We start from the raw sequence: 19035 nt of genomic DNA on the forward strand, positions 1-19035 counted from the left end.
GCATGTGAATATTTGCTAGAAATTTGTCCTTTTCTTCCAGATTATCAATTTTTTAGCACAAAGGTATGAGAAGTATTCCATTATTATTTTTTGAATCTTGGTGATTTCTATGATGATGTTTTCATTCTCATCTCTGAGTTTGTTTATTTGGGTACATTTTCTTTTTTTTCCTGATAAGATTTGCTAAGTGTCTGTCAGTTTTGTTAATTTTTTCAAGGAAGCAACTCTTTGTTTTGTTGATTCTATTTTTTAACTCTAATTCATTTAATTCTAATGTAATTTTAATTATTTGTTTCTGTCTACTGGATTGGGGTTTAGCTTGTTGCTCTTTTTCAAGGAGCCTTTGGTGCCCTGTTAAATTGTTAATTTCACATTTCTCCAACTTGTTGATGTAGGAACTTAGAGCTATAAACTTGCCTCTGAGTACTGCCTTTGCTGGGTCCCAGAGGATCTGGTAGTTTGTGTGCTCATTTTTGTTAAATATCATAAACATTTGAATTTCCTTTCTAATTCTTTCCATGACCCCCTTGTGGTTCAACAGTGTGCTGTTCAGCCTCCATGTGTTACAGGATTTTCTTTGGTGGCTTTTGGTGTTGAATTCTAATTTTATTCCTTTACAGTCTGAGAGACTACAGGGCATAATTTCAATGTATCTGAATTAAGACAAATTTGCTTTGTGACATAGAATGTTATCCATGTTGGAGAATTTTCTATGTGCCATTGAGAAGAACGTGCAATCTGATGCTGCTGAGTGAAATATTCTGTAGATGTCTGTTACATCTAGTTGATCTATTCAGTTATTAAGACCCGAGGTTTCTCTGTTGAGTTTTTGCTGGGTTGATCTATGTAGTGGGGTAGTGATGGGTTAAAGTCCTCAACAATTATTGACTTTGGATCTATTTTAAGGATTTTAGGGAAAGTAGTGTTTTTGGTTAAATTTGGGTGCTCTGTTAATTGGTGAGTAGACATTTAGAAATGTCATATCCTCCTGAAGGAGAAATCCCTTAATCAATATGTAATGAGCTTCTTTATCTCTTCTTATTGATTTTAATTTTAATCTGATATTAGGATTGCAACTCTCACCTGTTTATGTGGACTGTGTGCTTGGTAGATTTTTGGGGGGGAGGGGTCCAGTCATGGGCCTGGGCACTGTTCCTCAGCTCTTTAGCTCAAGGCAAGCACTCTACCACTTGAGCCATAACACCACTTCCGGCTTTTTTCCTTTTGCTTATGTGGTGGTGAGTAATTGAACCCAGGGCCTCAGGGATGCAAGGCAAGTGCTCTACCACTGAGCCACCTTCCCTGCCCCAATGCTTGGTAGATTTTATCCCAGGCTTTTCATTTTCACTTTTTGTGGGCAAGGTGTGTCTTTTGAAGACAGAAGATAGAATGATCTTGTTTGTTTTTTTTTTTAATCCAACTATAAAATCTATGTCGCTTAATTGGAGAGTTAAGTCCATTAATATTGAGAGTTAGGACTGAGAGGTGTTTTTCTGTTCCTGCCTTTTTTATCCATTTCTTGTGTCAGGAGGAGCTATTCCTTGGCTGTTCTTGCTGTGATTACATAGTTCTGTTTGTGGGCCATTCACTGCCAGTATTATGTTCTTGTTGGTTTTCTATGTGTAGAATGTCTTTGAGGATTTTTTGTAAAGCTGGTTTGATATTGATGTATTGTTTCACTTTTTCCTTGCTGTAGAAGGTCTTTATTTGTCTTTCTGCTATGAATGATGTTAACTGGGTAAATTATTCTTGGTCAGTAGTTACTTGTCTTTAAGGCATGGCATTCCAGGCCATCTTTGCTTTCATGGTCTCTGCTGAGAAGAGCCAGGTTATTCTAATTGTTCTCTTCTCCCTGTTGTTCCTGTACATTCTAAAATGTGGCAGTGGGATGTCCTATCTGGTCTGGTCTATTTGGGGTTTTAAAAGCTTCTTGTATCTGGATGGCCTGTCTTTTGTATATTTGGGAAGTTCTCTGCTAGGATTCTGCTGAGTATATTTCCTCATCTGTTGGCTTCCCTCTCCAGGCCCTCCTCTATACCTATTAATCTCAAATTAGGCTTTCTGTTGTAGTTCCTGCAGTGATCTGTCATGCTTCTTGGTTTTGTTATGAATATCTGTTTGCTCTTTCTCTATGGAGTCTAAACTATCTTCTGCCTCAGAGATTCTGTCTTATGCTTCCTCCATTCTGCTTTCAAGGCCTTTTACTTTGCTATTTATTTCTCATCCTTCTTACTGGTCTTTCTTAATGCTGGCCAGCTCTTTATTGAAGTTTTCTCTTGTCTTGAATAGATTGCCTTACCTCCTAGAGTTGGTTTTTGGACTTGTCTTTCCACTCCTTTATCTGGGTTTCGATCTTTTCATCTTCTGCTGGAGTTCCTTTATATTTTTACTTGTGGAGACCATGAAGTCCTCTATTAGTTTCTGGTTGGCCTTGTCTCTTATAGCCCTATGCAGGATGTCCAACTTTTCATTCAGCAGATTTACTAGCCATGCTTTTAAAATATCTTGAGCATTAGTCTCTTGGTCATTCTGGGACTGCTCTATAGCTTGTTTATATAGAGATGAAGTTGGGGTAGTTGATTGGCCATGTTTCTTGTTTTCCTGTAGTTAGTTCTACATATTTTGTGACAAGAGCCACTCCAATATGACATTAGGACAGTTTTTTAAGGCAGGAGACAACTTAGTGTCATATAGATGTATAGAACTTAAGGTTTCAAAATTATGGGTTGTTGTTTCCCTATTTAGTTCTTTTTCTTTGCTTGGAGAGGGTTGTTGTGGTCCGGGGTAGAGTTTACATACAGTTGTAACTTGTGAGACAATCTGGGTTTGGCTGTAAAGTAGTCTGCACCTTAGGATTAACAAGATGGGTTCCTCGTACTCAGTCCAAATGGATCCAACTGCAAGTTGGGTCAGATATAATCCATTAGGGATAAATGGAGTGACGAAAATGGAAAATAGAAGGGTTAGGATTGGAGAGATATATGTTTATGTTAAGAAGAAAAATTGGGTATAGTGATAGTAGAGGGGTAAGAACAGCTTAGAGGAGAGCCTTGTTTCAGAGTGTAAGAGGTAGAAAAGAATTTGAAGTAACATTATATAGCAAATAGCTTAGCAATCTAGATGAAGATAAGAAAAGACATTATATATGTGTATATTTGGGAGTATTGCTTATATTAGAAAAAGTTTTATAGAAAGAGTATGGTAAAGTTGATTAATCTAAGATATTTCCTGTAATAATTATGCTTACATACATACATGTCTACATACTTTGTGTGTAGAACTAAACTGGTTAGCTCTGATGCAGTAGTAGTACAATGTAGAGAGAAACGAAGAGGAAGGAGTAAGAGGGAAAAAATAAAATTAGGAAATTGAAAAGTGGAAAAAGAACTAAATAATAATAGAGAAATAGAATATTTAGGTAATATACCAAACCCTAAAAACACAACAAAAACAACATAAGGAAACAAAAACAAACAACACACAATCAAACATAAAAAAAGTCTTTAAAAAATCTAAAGAGTAGTTTTTCAGCTTATTTGCAAGAGCCTGAGTATCCACATTGTCCTCTAAGCCAATTCCTGATAAAAACATTTATTCCTTGCAATAGTCCACTTTCCTTGTGGATTGGTGAGATCTATAGGGCCTTTGGAATTTTGAGGAGGAGTATATCTATATATTATTTGGGGATACGCATTTTACTATGAGTATATTTATTTAATATGCACATTATATTTTATGTTTATATTGTACATTACAATCTGTAATGATGCCTTTGTAATGTAGAGACAATGTGACGCTCATTAGTGAATAGGATTAGATAAGGTCATAAAATGAAAATCCTATGATAAAATCCTGGTGTTTTCTATGAGGAAAGAAAGAGACAAAAGAGATACACGTATACACATACATGAGATCCCTGTATCTCACAGTGGAATAAGTGCCAATGAGTGGCTGGTTGCCTTGGACCTGGAGACCATGAGCCAAATAAACATTTACTCATGAAGCTCACCTAATTTGCTGTATTACTAACAATAGAAAACAACGTAGGGCAACATAATTTTATCTCACTCATTTATAACACAATTATATTAAATAATTCCCAATGATGTTAAGTAATTCCTTACATACAGTATTTGTCCAATGTAAGTTAGAAACTCTAAAATACAACAAATTCTGTTTATGCACTCTTCACACCCTCTTTAATCACTCTTCTGTTGTTTCTTCTTTCTGAACTTGTAGAATTGCTCTTTTTAAATTATTTTATTTCTGCTTAGAACATGCCCAGAGATAGTTGTTGTCACATTTTGTTCCATAATACTTTAGTTTCTCCATTATTACTGAAAGAGATATTGTCTAGATATGTCAACTTTTTGTGGACAGTTATTTTAATTCTGGATAGAAAAAAAAGCCCACTATCAGTTCCCTCCACCTTCATCTCATTATTGGCATCTTTCAAATGTCTTTTCTCATTCAAGTTAAGATTATTTTGTCTTTTGTTGTTTTGTTTGATATTTGTGCCTCACAGGAAGTGTGGAAACATTAGTTATCAATCAAAGTCAAACAGGAGTAAAGTTGAACTTTCCCATCATGTTGTTTATATCTAGTGAGAAAGTTCTCCTGGCCTCTTTGGATATGAATTGGGATTAAGTGTACCATTGTGACTTTCTTGGTGACACCAGCATGATGGAGAAGACAATGATCATTTATCTCTTACAGAATTGGGTGAGCTATATAAATAGTGATTCTGCATTAGGGCCCTTAAAGTATTACCTCATCATGAGGGAACAGTGAGTGCTTCTTTATTTTGTGGCTGGGGTTTCTGGTATTTTGTGTAGTCACTGATATGAGTGAGTGAGTTATGTCTCATTGGTGAGAAATTTTATGGAAATTCGACACCGGGTGATTATTTTGAACTCTTATCACCAGGAATCCTCAAGAGGACTGGACTCTTTGTTACAATTTCTTATAATTAGGGTTCTAGAATATCTGTTCTAAATAGAGGTTAAATTTCATTTCTATTTTGTGTCTTTTTCATTATAGAAGAGTAATTGTGTAAAGGATTTTCATCTTGGAAGCTCTGCTGTTGCATATTTATGTCATGAGTGGATTCTTTGTGGGAACTTCCATTCATTTTTCTACCTTAAACCTACTGAGCATTTCGAGGTTGCTAGATTCTTTATCATTGTCTTCATGATATGAGACAAAAAGTACCAACGTCAGAAAATTCATCTTTGAGTTTCAGAAACCCAAGCCTTATCTTCGCTCTTCTACCTTTTACATTTAATGGTGAGATTTTTTTTATGTGTAGTTTTCATTGAGTTAATTTGATGAATGTAGAATGGGTAGAAATATAGTTATTCAACTCTTCAGAAATTCTAGTCCTATTGACACATTTGTTTGTTTGCTTATTGTGTACCGGTACTGAACCTGGAACTCAAAGCCATATGCTCTTGCTTAGATTTTTTTTTCTCAAGGCTGGGTACACTAGTATTTGAGTGCTATTACAACATAAACACTTTTGATAATTAATGGTAGATAAGAACATTTCATATTTATCGGCTTCAGCAAGCTTCAAACCTTGATCCTCAGATGTCAGCCTCCCGAGTAATGGATTATAAGTGTGAACCATCAACATGTGGCTTATTGAAGCAGTTCAAGGAAGGGCATGGTATGATTGGACTTCAGCTTTTTGGAGATGGATTATGCATGAAGACACAGTTATAATATATGCAAACAGATTAAAAGACAAGTGTTGACGTTCAGGATTTAGATTTTGACTCTACCATTAGAATAAGGATGAAAACTATACAAAGAGAGAAATTAATGTGGCATGTATTTATAATCAATTATTTGGCAAAATACTTCTCAATGCTTAGAAATGCAATGCTTATGCAGACACTAGAACTTTTTCTTATATATTAACTATTCCCAGTTTATGAAAATTTTGTTTTCATTTACAAGACTCTAATTCATATTTTAAGATGGAAAATTAAAATCAAAATGTAAAATAAGGAATATTACATGAAGAGAATATGCTGCAGTTAATTGGAAAATTGTAAGGTGAAGTCAGAAACATATTTAGAGAAGCAACTTTGAAGACTATACTCAAGTCATTTATGAATTATAGAGAATAAGGTGACAGAGTAAAAAACATTAGTGATGTCATACCCCTGATTACTCATAAAATTTGATGATGAATTTTAATTATCAAGTAATTTAAATATGTGCTTATTTGTATTTTTCTAATAAATATTAATGTTTTGTTCAGATAAAAATGTGGTGATGATAGAAAAATAATAGTGATGACAAATGCTTACTGCATCTCCTAAAACATGTGTGTGGATACTAAATAATTTGTATGAATATTTCCAATGGCAATTTAATGGTTAGCTTGGATGTTGATGGAATGACAGCTAGAGAGTACTAAGAGAAATATTCAAAATAACACTGTCTCAAAGTGTATATACTTAAAACCTATTCATCTACTGGTTTGGATGATTAAATTTTCTTTAATGAATTTTAAGGCTATGGAGAAAAGTAATATCAAAATTACATACAGTTTCTTACAATGAAGAATGTTTTATAATTTGAAAACTGTAAAATTGATATAGTATAATAAAAATCTTCCTTTAGCTTACTTTTAAAAAAGTAGTATTTTAACATCTGTACAAAATTGAATCTGTGTTCCAATTTTCGTAAAATACTATGTCATTCAAGTCAAGGAAACTTGGAAATACATTTTCCTTAATGTGTTTACTAAAATCATTAGTATCTTTATAATTTTGCCAAAGAGATTGTAATTTTTTATCACACTTATAAGCTCCTATGACAGTTCAATCCTAAAAAACAAAAGAAAGAATATTTCTAATACATAATAATAATTACCTTTTTTTCTTTTTTTCTTTCTTTTTTTTTTTGTTGGTGGTGGGGCTTGAACTCTGGGCCTGCACTTTCCCTGCATGCTCTTCAGCTCAAGGCATGCACTCTACTGCTTGAGCCAAGAACCACTTCTAGTTTTCTAGTGGTTTATTGAAGATAAGAGTCTCACACAGGCTGGCTGGCTTTGAACCATGACCCTCAGATCTCAGCCTCCTGAGGAGGTAGGATTACAGGCATGAGCCATCGGCTCCCTGCTAGATGGTTAGATACCACAAAGTAGGTGGCAATGCCTTTACCCTATGCTTGTTGGCAGGCCCGAGGGCCTCTTCCATCCTTGTCAAGGTGAGTGCTAACCTTCTCTCCTTTCATATAACACTAATTACCATTTTAAAAACAGGTACTTAACACATTTCCTACATTCCGTATTACATATTAACTGCTTTGACACTGAAGCCAGGAAAAATAAAAAAACAGAAAAGTGAACCTTTGTCAGATGGTGATACCATGAAGCTTAGTTCACTTTTCCAATACCAGCAGCTGCAGATCCATATGGTTGGCTCTGTACTATGGGTCTAAGAACACAGTCATAAGCTCTTTCACAAGTTGATCATGTAAATCAATATGCAGTGACATACAACTTTTTCAACAATGGAGGATACACCAAGTTTCATTTTTCAATAGTTTTCATATGCAGTCTCATATGCATTATTTTCATATGTATTATTTCATATGCATTATTTTCATTACCTTTAGCTGATGTTAAACTACTGTTTTCTGTGTTATGTGACAAAAGAAATTCTGAAGATACTATATATTTTTTTCAATTATCTGCATTAATTATAAGGGTGATTGTCTAAAAAGAGTGTGATCCAGTGAGGAGAGTCCTTTGAAAGAAGTATTATGATCCTCACATTGTTAAAATGCATTCTTCTTTTGGTCTTGAAAATATAAACTTCTCTGTGATAGAGTCTATTTAGCAGCTGGATGAGGTAACAAAGTTCTGAGGAATAAAAACAACAAAAAATCTTGTCTCAATCATCAATCATAACCAAAGGAATTCTACCAACAGCCATATAAGTTTGAAGAGAAAAGGGTGTGGAGGGGATGCAATAAAAATATCCAATGCAGCTGGGCACTGATGGCTCACACCTGTAATCCTAGCTATTCAGGAGGTTGAGATCTCAGGATCGCGGTTCAAAGCCAGCCAGAGCAGGAAAGTCCGTGAGAGTCTTATCTCCAATAAGCCACTAGAAAACCGGAAGTGGCACTGTGGCTCAAGTGGTAGAGCATGCACCTTGAGCTGAAGAGCTGAGGGACAGCGCCCAAGCCCAGAGTTCAAGCCCCTCGACCGACCACAAAAAAAAAAAAATATATATATATATATCCAAAGCATATCTCCACAAAATAAAGAAAAGTGAGGAAAGAAGTGAGTTGGGAGAGACGGACAAGAAGGTTGAAAGCGATGACATTGGCCATGATGCATTGTATGAATAAACTGCTGAACAAAGCAACTCCTTAAAGATAATAAAAATATATTTTAGTAAATAGAAATACAAAAAGGAGTTGCCAGGGCTGGGAAGGTGGCTCAGTGGTAGAGCGCTTGCCTTGCATGCATGAGGCCCTGGGTTCGATTCCTCAGCACCACATAAGCAAAATGAAAAAAGCCGGGAGTGGCGCTGTGGCTTAAGTGGTAGAGCGCTAGCCTTGAGCTGAAGAGCTGAGGGACAGCGCCCAGGCCCAGAGTTTAGGCCCCAAAACCGAGCAAAAAAAAAAACAAAAACAAAAAACAAAAAGGAGTTGCCAGAATTCCTGAATGTAGGGCACAATGTGGCTTTGCTTAATATCTCACGTCACAGAAAGTGGGAATAATAATGTTGATATGTTGATATTTAACTTTGTTAATTATATATAAACACAAAGTCAATACAAATTTCAACACCAGATTAATCTCCAGAACCTGTCTACAGAACCACTCTAGCCTTTGCCCATTAATTTTATTACAGTAATTATCAGATTACACTTACTGACTTAAATCACAGATTTCTATTTTTTAAAGACAATCAAATTACATTTAAAAGAATATATTGCACACACAAATGCCCTCTATATTTCCATGTGTGATGTATTCACTTTGTTCTGACAAATAAATAGTTTTAAAAAATCAGTTCCTACATTGTCCTCTGGGCTTGTCCTCTCAGATCTCCTTTTTCAACTTACTGATATTTTACTCACTAAGGCATACATATTTAATTGTGAAAAATTAACACTAAGAATTGAAAAGTAAACTAAATGTATTCTGTAATTCATATGGCAGTCAAATTTGCAAAGTATATTAATAAAAGTTGGAGTAATATACATCTATATATTAGCATTTGATGAGAGAAATTATTACTTAGTTGAATTTTATTTTGCTTTGTCTAGTAAATGACATAAAATATTTTATAACAAAAATACAATTTTAGATCTGACATTCATCATGTATGCTTATAAAAGTCATTCGATCACTATTTCATAAATGTTTTAACCAGACATGTATTGATTCTCTTTACAAGGTTGTGATTCTAGGGAACTCTTGTTACTTCAATAATATTTAATAGTTGCCTTTCTCTGAAATAGTTAACCTTTGTTTGACTGCATTTATTTGTAAGGATAGAGAAAACCCTTAGAACAAATCTATAACATCATTTGTTTTCACTTCTACATTCAAATTGTGAAAATTCAAACATCATGAAAAAGACACTTAGAATGTATTCTCCATATTGGGTTACTGATTGTATGCCTGAAAGGATGTGTTTTTTTTTAATATTGATGACTTAATAGTGTTTATTGAAATAAGTAAAACAGTTATGTAGTTCATAAAATGTGGTAATCTTGTTATGCATATTGGCCTTGAGTTACTTACAATATCCCTAAATCATAGGCTTCAACTTCAGTGCTAAGCTTAGACTTTTTGAAGCCACTTTTTACTCATGTCAAATGCCTCTTTCCACATCTACAGCTATCTTATTACAATCAACTAAGTACTTTCCTCTCCTGATTTCCTCAAGATCATGCTCCATTTTTTATAGCCCATTTTGAAGTCACATTTTGTTAAAGAGAGAAATAGCATATAGAAAAACAAACACTTTTATTTTCATAGTCTTTCTCTGAAAGTGTTGAAAATGACTGAACATGAAGACAAGCATGATTTTATTATTCTGTGGGACAGGGTTATCTTTGATTCTGTGTTTGAAAATAAATGTGATTTGGGGATTGGTTGTGAGGTGATATAAAATCATAAGCTTTGTAGAACATATATCTTATTTAAAGTCAATCATATACAATAGTTTAATGTCCTAGTGGTAAGTGAAACATTAACTATGCATTATTTAATGTTCAGGCATTTTGTATTCATGTATTTCTTTTCATGCTATTCTATAATCTTTTTGAAAGATATTTAACTTCCAAATTTTAGTGGTATATATATTCATGCAAACTATCTTAAATAACAGAACATATTGGCCTATGTGGAACACTAATAATGGCACTGGTTCCTGGCTTGTTTTGAATTTCTTCATTTGTTTATTTCATTTTTTTTGTCAGTCATGGGTTTGAACTCAGGGTCTGTTGACTTCAATCCTTAGCCATGGATAAAGAAAGATAGGTGGATACATGGAAATCATTCTTTAAAGCAGTCTGAAAAAAAATTCTCTAGACATACTTTGATTAGATCAGTTTAGGTAACATGTTCAACCTGATTAAATCAGATGTCCAGAAAGCATTATGCCAGGATGAGTATCAACATATATTATATGTTATATTTTTGTCCCTAGAGGGGATCCTGAGTCTCAGGAAATAGACAAAAAGAATGAGGGAAGATTGAAACGTCAAATGAAATTAAATTCCCATCACAGGACAAAAGAAAAAATGCATTCAGGGGAAGCAAATACACTTGTCCACTAAGAATGATTTTTGTGGGAAAAAAAGAAATTTCCAGGAGCATTTATTTATTACTGAAAATCCCAAGCTTTGTAACACATTTTTAACAACCAGAGGCATATGAATTAAACATTTCTTGTGTACTACTTTCTCTGTGTTAGTACTTTACCTCTTTGACTATTGCATGCCATCTGCAGGTGTTTTGCCCTGGGTTATAATAAGCATTGCTCAAAGACTGACTGTGTTCCAGTAGTTCAATGACAATCTTTCTTCGTTGCCCAATAGACAAAGGTGGATTTAATTCTTGCTCATAAATGTTTCAGGAACTTAGAACAAATAAATAGTAAAACGTGATTTTCAGTCTGTGTCAATTTTCTTTAATGTTACATTATTGAGCTTTTTCTCAGAAAGACTCCAGAACTGCACTTTTTTCTGGAATTTCTTTGTCAGAGCATTCACTGAGTCTGAAAAGCAGAACTGCAATGATGAAGTCAGATAATGACCTTCAATTCTACAGCCATTTGCTTCCACTTGTGCATTTAAATTTGTGGCAGAAATCTAAATGTTGAGCTTAATTGCCCTACTATGAAATACAGAGATTTATGAAAGGACGCTAACAGCCTGTCCCTCTGCCATCATTGAAAAGGCTCACTGGGTATTCAATATTAGGAAGAAAAAAAAGCATAAGTATAAAAGCAAAAATTACATTTAAATCAACATGGCAAAAGGTTTCCATGGCATAAAGAAAGATTAAGTCAAACAGTAGGGTTCTTTCAATTCTTGCCTTCAAAAATGGGCAAGATACAACATTCTTTATTTGTCAGACAAGTGACACAGTTAATATGTACTAATTGCCTGGGATTGGGCTCTCAGTTATGTCAGATAATTAAAACCTATTCTAATATATAGTGACCAAACCTACTGTGAGGTGGGTACCCGGAAAATAAAAGACACATACAGTGGGCTCCTCTTACTTGGAAAATGAAATCAATACTGATTTAGTTTTAGCAGAATTGAGTCATTTTGTCTTCAGTCTTTTTATCTGCAAGGCCCCCTGGCCATCAGTGTGGGAAAACATTCATGGAACGAATGCATTTAGCAAGAGTAATCATCATCATCGTGAAGTGCTTATCAGAAATGAAGACAAAATGCAATTAGGCTAGATTTACAGTTGGACCAATAATTACCACTCAGATGTTTCAGCTGAATGGAAAATACATGATTCCAAACCATGGCATTTGTGTTCGATTGCTTTCTCCTCCTTTCTCTGTGATCTCTAACCCCACTCTATTTTCTTTTCTTTCCTGATTTTTTTCATTTATAAAATATGTCAGTCATGATGTAGTGCAGCTGAATAATTGCATAGAGTCAAATGCTTGCAGATGGTTAATGGAAACAGAAAATTAAATGAACAGCAGTAAAGAAACTCATACAAAATTAAAGAATTCTATTGCAAATTTAAAGGGTCATTTGGTTTCATCAAAAATCAAATAATATGAATATGTTATCCTTTGTATGAAAGAGACTATGTTAAATTGTTTTCGAGAGCTGAAAAATGAAGAATCAATGATGTGCTAATGAAAATTTTGAAAAAAAATCATGCACTATTGAAATATAACATAAATTGTCATTTAGTCTTTGGAGAGGGCCTTCTTTGGAGGGAAAGTTTTGGGGGACTTTTTTTCTTAACTTGAGCTTATTGTTTAAATTATTGCTGGAAAATTAAAGCTTGAAACAAGTTCAAATTGTTACTGAAACAAAACAATACAGCAACAACAACAATAACAACAAAAACAAGGATAAGATTAAGATAAGCAGAGTATTCTCTGAACAAAATAACATAGTACTCTTTCAAATTCATCTCATCTGAACTCTTTCCATCATATTACAGAAAACTAACCATTTATAACACATACATTATTTGTCCAAGGAGAAGAGTATGTGGTCCCATAGCTCTTCAAGGACTTAAGGTGGATTAGGCCAAATAAGATCTCATCTGACTGGCATTTTTGAAATACACAATTGATAAAAAGTTTTGTGAAAAGAAAAACTGTCTTTCTGTTAAGGCATTAAATCTGATGTTGCATGGTGTCATTCAGAAGTGGATTTCAGTTACAGATTCTTTAAAAATAGATCGAGATTACAGTACATTACATTCTTTATTCACTCCTCTTTATTTTTCATTATCCTCTGTATTATCTGGGAAACCAAGAAGTCAATATGAAATGTCTTTTGCCCATCATAGAAATGATTTTTTTTCTTCTTTGAGGTTGTGCATATCAAAGGGAAAGAAAAATAAAGACATAATTGAGTCTTTGTTGAAAATAACCCAGACATTTGTGACATTATCATGAATGTCTATCTCGTAGCTGAATATTTTTAATGATTAACAAAATCTTAGAGGGTATTTGAAAGTGAGCCAGCTTTTCACACCGAAAAACAAAGCTGTGAAATAAACATTTCTGAAAGAACGGTTTTTAAAAAGGTTAGAATAATACTTTTTTGATAAATCCCCTAAGATGAATCACAGTTGTTTCAAATGCAAAATAAAATGAGCATAATCTTGCATTGATGAGAAGGAAAACATTATAAAGACATTCTCTGCTTTCAATGATCCTTGATTGTTTAAGTCATTAATAAATTTTTGAATTTTTTCCTGCCTCAAATTATCAGTGACATATATAAATTGATACAGTGATAAAAATATTGATTCATCTTTATATTTACTTAAGTACAAAAATCCTTTAACATATCTAGCAAAACTATAGTTATTTATTATTTCATACCAAGGTAACAGAAGCAATGTAACTGTGAGATATTGAATAATTTATATAATTTACTTCTAATGTAGTATATAATTATATAGAGTTGAAGTTTCCAAATAATTTTCAAATATTAGTCTAATAGTTAAGATTTTTGCTAACTAAAGCTCCTCAATATTTCTGTTTTCCACAGCCATAATATATCTGAAATTTGTAATTCATCCATCTTAATATATATGTGCTGTCTATATATTGTACACCAACAGTATACTTTGTAAATTCATCACTACTAGGCAAGTGCTTGTAACTTAAATTGGTAGAAGAGGTAACATCTTTGTCCTGTGCAATATCACGAATACCATTACTCTTAATCTTTTGTATTTTCTACTGCTGGAGATTGAACTCAGGTGTTATGCAATCTGAACTACATAATACTCTTTCTTTCTATATTTTACTTTGTTTTTCAGTAAATGTTTCACATATTTGCCATAGATCCTTGCATTGTGATATGATGATGGATGCTATCTTTGTCCCTTGAGTAGCTACAACTACAAATATGTACCAACACACCAGCATTATATTTGAAATAAGTCTTCATAACTTTCTGTCTGGTCTTAAACTTCAATACTAATATCACTAGGGGACTTGGATAAACTTTAAAATTAGTAATTTTACTCTCCAATTAGTGGGAGATATATTTATGGAAAACTCAATATTTAAAATATATTTTGTTGTATTAAACTACAGATTCTGTAACTAAGTCCCACCGAAGTTATATATCTAATGACTCTTGTGCAACAATAATATACATTTCTTTATAGTATAATACAGAATATGGGTGTTTCCAAACATTTGATATCCTGACAAATATACCCCATTCTTCATGAATATATTTCTTTAAGTTAATAACATGTCAAATGTGGTATAAATGCTGCCACTACTTTTTGGTGAAATAGGATTTCAGAATTCTATATGGTACTAGATGGTTGCTTTCTTGCAGTAATTTGAGTTTTTGTGGTTAAGAAGAGTTTAAGTAACATGAAATCGTAAGGCATTCATGCCCATATTCAAGACTAGTGTACTGTGCCAGGAGTGTTTGATAATTAAAGCTTACATCTGTGTCCTCTGGAAATACCCTTTAACTCAGAGAAGTTCATTGGCAATCAAATATGCAATGCTTGTCCTACTCAGTCTGATTCCAGTGATTGACAAGGGTATAAATACCCAAAACCCTTGCCTCAATCTGAACATCTCTGTAAGACTGGTCTAATTCCTATGTCTACTAAGGACCAGATGTAGCCATGGCTATTATCTCAGTGATGAGTCCAGTACTGATTCACAATATAAAAGTCACAGAAGCCACCTCTGTCTGATAAATATTTTTTCACACAGATCTTAACTTCAGAGTGATATTTCTGCTAACTCAAAGTTTTCAATTTGTACACAAATGATAGTCAAATTTTGAATGAGAAGACAGGTTTGAAGAAAGCAATCATAGCTTGGTGTGTATTGAATTAACACAAGGTGAAGAAAGTACGAATGCCTTGTAAAGTTTGTCCTGAACAAAGGGACTCTGGTCTGACAATCACCTGAGGTATATTCTGGGAATTATTTGAAATGCGAGTGGAGAATGTGGGTGTGTTGTATAGAGAAGTCACTAGATAGCATTAGGTAGACATTTGTGAGTCACTCGCTCTCAAACACAAATTCAGAGTTCAAAGAAAAATTGGTATGGCATGGGTATATAACACAGAGCAGATTAAAGAATGAAATTATGGAATTGTAAGTCCATGAATTATAAAGTCTGAAAAATTGGTAGTGGAAAGGAAGAACAAACCTCTCCATTTTTTTCTTCTTCTTCCTCCTCTCTCCTCCTTCTCCTTCACCTCTTCTTCTTCTCCCCGCTGCTCCTTCCCCTAATCCTCTTTCTCTTGTGGTTTTATCTGCCTCTCTGTTTTTCAGTCTCTGGTCTGATCTCTCTCTCTCTTTTTCCTCTCTTACACACACACAAACACACACACACACACACACACACACACAGCGTGAATCTTGTATACAATTTCTAAGAAAACTGGTAAGGTAGGACTAGGTCTTTTTGGAAACTCTTTGTTATAATTTGTTTAGCTAAACTGTCAACAAAGCAATGAATTACCTGCTATATGATTTATCTACTATAATTTTCTTATTTCTTTCTTATGGAGATACTAGTGATAAATGAAACACACTGTGAATAAAGCAAGAGGAAACAGAAGAGAAATCAAAGTGCATGGTTAATGTTACTGAAACCTAATGTTCATCTTTGGATATAAACTTAATGGTTGGCTTTATTTGAGTTTTAAGAATATCAATGTAGTGTTTAAATCATTGCTGGGGAGATAAGTAACAAAACCTAGGTGATTGGTGAATTTGCTATAGTTTCAGAAACTATTTCAGTGTTGTTCTATCCCATTAGGATCGGTTGAATTTGCAAACTGTTGGGATAAAATCCAACATCTTCAAATGATTTAGCAAATGTCTTACCAGGTTACCCTTAATACCCAAGGAAAGATCCTATAAACAAATTTTTGACAGCAATCCCTTCACTCAGATACATTATAATATTTGTTTTATTCATCTGTACTTTCTTCATAATTTGGAAGGATTATTTTAGAAATATTTCTTAACAACCTCTTTTAAGAAATGAAAAGTCAAATAGGATTTCAAGTCACAAAGGAAGGCTTGATTAACAGAGTTCATAGGGAATTACATTGGCTCTAGCTTAGGTTAGACAAGAAACTAAGAAGTATTATAACCAACCCCTCCAAATTTTGATATTTCTAAGAAAGTAGTCTGCCAATTTATTGTTTTTAAAGATTTAAACATAGTGACATTTAAATTAAATGGCTTTCTTAATTTTTAGTTCACTTTCTGGAATAATAGGATGTAGGCAATAAGATCTAAATCTTTCATTGTAATGATGAAGAAAGAGACCATCAAAGAATACTTACTTAATATTTCTATGGATCAACTTTCCATCTTTTTTCATTTAGTTCTAAATATAATTCTGAAAATTACTTTGTGGGAATATTCTTTTTCAAGTTCATGGAAAATCTTTGACATGAAAAAAAAATGAAAAGTTTACTTACAAATGAAGAAGTAAAAATATTCTTTTCAAAATAAAAAGTATATACCATTATTTTTCACACATTATTTCTTGTAATCATTAAACAGTAAAGATGATTCATAATTTAGCATAATTTGGATGCATAATAACAAATAACATGATACATTTCTTGTCATTCTAATTTTCAAGATCATATACTGAGTTGATTTTATGATAAAGGCAAATATATTTTCTCCCATAAGTATATATATATATATATATATATATATATATATATATATGTATTTTATACTGAATTTAATTATGAATCTTCTAAAATGTGTTATTATAATATGGCATGTAATATACATTTTGGTTCATATAATACTGGTATAAACATAGGAAACTTCACCATTCTGATGTTCTAAGTCTATTCTTACAAACAATATTGATGAGAGGCTATTGTAGTTTCATAAGTAGAGCACAGACAATGATTGTTTGAATATCTGTATTTATCAGAACTCATTTGAATGAGTCTTGCTCTACAGGGTAGTTGTTGAAGGAGAATAGAAAAGTAGGAACAGGATTTGAGAGACATTGAAAAATCATTGGCTACCAAGAGAAGGGAAAACAAAAGACTCCTAAGAAAAAGATATAAAATTTATCAGATGGGATAGGTGAGGGATATTTCTTCAATCTGTGTTATTTTGATTACATTGCTAATAATTATCTTCTCATTGAATAATTCATCCCCATCACTTGTGGTTTATATATCATATAGTCTAAATTTTGTATTAAAATTTAAGATGCAGATAAAATATAATGAAATATGAGTGTTATCATTGAATGGTCCAATATAGCACCTGAGACTTTAACAAGTACAAAAAATAATAGTAAGTGCAAAGCACTTTTGGCCTCATGCCTATCATCCTATCTGTTGTGAATGCTGATATTTCAGTATTACAGCTTTATGTCTGCTCCAGCAAAAAAGACAATGAGACTAATTTCTAATTACAACAAAAGCCAGTAAGCAGAGGTGTGGCTCGAGTACTAGAGTGCTACTTTGAGTTAAGGAAGTGAAGAGTGAGCTTGAGGCCCTGAGTTCAAGCCCCAGTACTAGAGCAAAGAGAAATAATAGTAATAATAATAATAATAGTAATAATAATAATAATGGTAATGAAAATGACCATTCACAGGGAACATTCAATGTTTTAGAATTAATATAAAGTACGACTTACATTCTCCTCATTCTCCTCAAATATCTTTTTATTACTTATAACTTATTTAGAAATTTGCCTGAAAATTACACAACCTATGTAGAGAAACACTTTTAGAGACAATGCTAAATTTTCTGATTAATTTACATTGTGACTTTAATAAAGAATCTGGACTTGATACATAATATAGAAAACCTGTCCTAGCCTTAAAACCCAGAATTCTGCTGAGAAGCCACTCATGAAGTTATGAAAAACCAACAAATTTTTATGAAGCTGGGAAGTACAAACTATTTTATCCCTAAGGAAATTTGCAGTTTAGATTTGTATTTATTATTTCAGATATTGTATTTTTTAATCTGTGTGCCAAACATTTACAAAGAGAAAAGTTTCATTTGGTTGGTCCTTTTATACATTCTAATCAACAATTTGTTAGCCCCATTGCTTTGACCTTTGATGGGAAAGTATATCATGATGGGAACTCATGGAAGGAAAAGCCATTAGCTTCATGACCAGGCAGGAAAAAAAGGCAAAGAAGGGCCAAGAGCACACAATCCCATGTCCTAAATTCCTCCCATTAGATGCATCTCAATTTACAACAGTTCTCAGTAGCTCCTTCAGCAACAGTAATGATGCTCCATCTGTGGGGTTTAGGGAATATTTCTGTTGAGTACTTTCAGTATGTTGTACTCAGCAGTTCATTGAAACTGTTTCCTCAATAGCTGAGGGAAGTATTATAAGCCATTAACATACTTCACAAAATACCACTACCAGTGTCATGTAGCAGGGGTTGTCATCATATGGCTGTTTCTCTAATTCAAATTGTAGAGATGTCCTTAGACATAAGTTGATTTTTGCAGTGAAGACTTCTGAAAAGTTTTTGACTGGTGTTATTTTGTTTTATCATGCTAACAAATGCTAGGTAGATAGGTGAATCCAGTTTTAGCTTAGGATTTAGATTTCTTTACACACTGATAATATGTGTACACAATGGGGCCTGAGAAAGCTTTAAGGGTAGCTAATATTTGTAAATATTGTTTACTCAGAATAGAGTAGATGAGAGAAATAAATTTGCTTAACTTCAGGATAAATCCAAAGAAAATCATATATTCACTTTCTACCATTAAAAAATTGAATGTACTAAAATATAATAGAATATTTCTTCTAAAATGTTATATAC

At 33.2% G+C, this 19035-nt stretch overlaps 1 non-coding gene across 1 annotated transcript; it reads right to left on the reverse strand.

The window, feature by feature from the left end:
* Positions 1-7135: 7135 nt before the first annotated feature.
* On the reverse strand, positions 7136-7255 carry LOC122117413. The gene has a single exon (XR_006149157.1). It is a non-coding gene; the product is annotated as a U6atac minor spliceosomal RNA (small nuclear RNA).
* Between the last annotated feature and the right edge of the window lie 11780 nt (positions 7256-19035).

Source organism: Dipodomys spectabilis, unplaced genomic scaffold, assembly GCF_019054845.1.
Source record: "Dipodomys spectabilis isolate Male_0828 unplaced genomic scaffold, ASM1905484v1 ptg000140l, whole genome shotgun sequence".
NCBI classification, from domain to species: Eukaryota; Metazoa; Chordata; class Mammalia; order Rodentia; family Heteromyidae; genus Dipodomys; species Dipodomys spectabilis.